We start from the raw sequence: 1710 nt of genomic DNA on the forward strand, positions 1-1710 counted from the left end.
ATGGTGCCACTGAGCACCTGGATCTAGCCATACCTGAAGACTTTATATTGACATGAATGCATAAATTGTCCTTTTTGCTTTAGCCACTTGAGTTGAGATTATGGTTTTCTTTCAGCTCAGAGCTCTAAGATATATCACTCTCTACAGATCACACACTCTGCAGTGGCAGTGTGGAGGCTTTTGAGAGTGGCCACAGGCTACTTCTGTCCCTCTTTCTCTCTGGCCAACCTTCCTTCACCCAGCTCTGGAACTTGACTTTGATACATCCCATTTCCTTTCTGTGACATCCTTTCTCTCCATGTGGCAGACTGTTTTCCACTCCCGCTCAACATGTCGTTGTCAGCTAGCATTTTACTATCCACTTAAACCTCCCAGTTCTGGGACGGCACCACGCTTCTATTAATCCATAGCTTTCCACTTCCAAGGAGCTTGTGATCCAGTTGTGGGCTGCTTTGCACAAAACACGTGCTCTGTAAAGAATGAATGAATGAGCTGAATGAATGCATGAATGAGTGAATGACGAGATCAGACTAGTAATGTTGAGATCAGTCCAATATGGCATTGGCCATTACCACATGAGGGGGACAGACAGGTTCTTGAAAGGGTCAGGGATATGAATAGTGGGCACCAGGGAAGTTGGGAAGGAAGCTGTAGGTAGAATGTCTAGCTAAAGTTTTTAGATTCTTCTTTTGGGCCATGAGATCCCCTGAAGGCTTTGAAATATGCATATAATACGCAAAAACTGTGTTTCAGAGATGCTGAACAGACAGTGGTATGAGGGCTGGATTGGGACCAATAATAATAATAATAATAATAATGGCATTTGAATTAATAACCAGTTGAAATACCTCCTCTGTGGGGTGATGTGAGCCTGGCACATGGGGTGGTAGGGGATGGTCAAGGAAAGAGATTCCTAGGGTTCTACTCCTCAAAAGTTTTTTTCAGTGGGTCTGAAGTGGGGTGTGGTGATCTCCATTTCTAAAACAGCCTACAGACAATTCTGGTGCACACCTGTGTCGCCAGGTTTGGGTTCCTGGGTTCCAGAAGATGATGAGAGGAACAGGGACGGAACAGGGTCATGTGAGTGCATCATTGGAGAGAAAATGCCGAGCCTCTTTGATTTTAAAGTTTTAGAAACTGAACCATTTTGGGAACTGGCAGGATGTCCGTGTGCAGGTCCCCAGCACACCCATAAAAGAGACACGTAGCCAAAAGTCAGCAGTGCTGGGAAGTCAATCCGGAAGCTGTTCTTGAACTAACTGGTGTCAGTTGTTGATAGATTAAGACAGGAAAATGCCACATAAAATGCAGGATTTCTGTAGAAGATCTGCCGTGTTGGAGCCACCTTCCCACACGGTCACCCCAGGTTGGAGCTGAGATGTAGCTGCTTCTCTTAGCAGGGGCCTGCGATCTCAACTTGTGAGTTTCTACCACTCCTCAAAACCTCACACCCCCCGCCCCCCCCAATGTGGCTCACTCACAGTACCTGCCAGGCCTCTGTCCATGTCCTCAATGTCCCCACCTGTAGGGAACGTGTGAGTGAGGAGGCAGGAAAGGAGATAACAAAACTTGGCTCCAGCAGGATAAGGCAGAGTGATGGGACGCCTTGGAGAAAATAATACAAAGGCAGAAGTTAGCAGCGTTGAGGGGGCAGTTCTGACCATGAATAAGTTGCTGGTCCCAATTTCTTATTTCTTTCTTTCTTTTTTT

The sequence above is a fragment of the Otolemur garnettii genome, unplaced genomic scaffold, assembly GCF_000181295.1.
Source record: "Otolemur garnettii isolate 467f Iridium unplaced genomic scaffold, OtoGar3 scaffold00058, whole genome shotgun sequence".
In the NCBI taxonomy this organism is placed as follows: domain Eukaryota; kingdom Metazoa; phylum Chordata; class Mammalia; order Primates; family Galagidae; genus Otolemur; species Otolemur garnettii.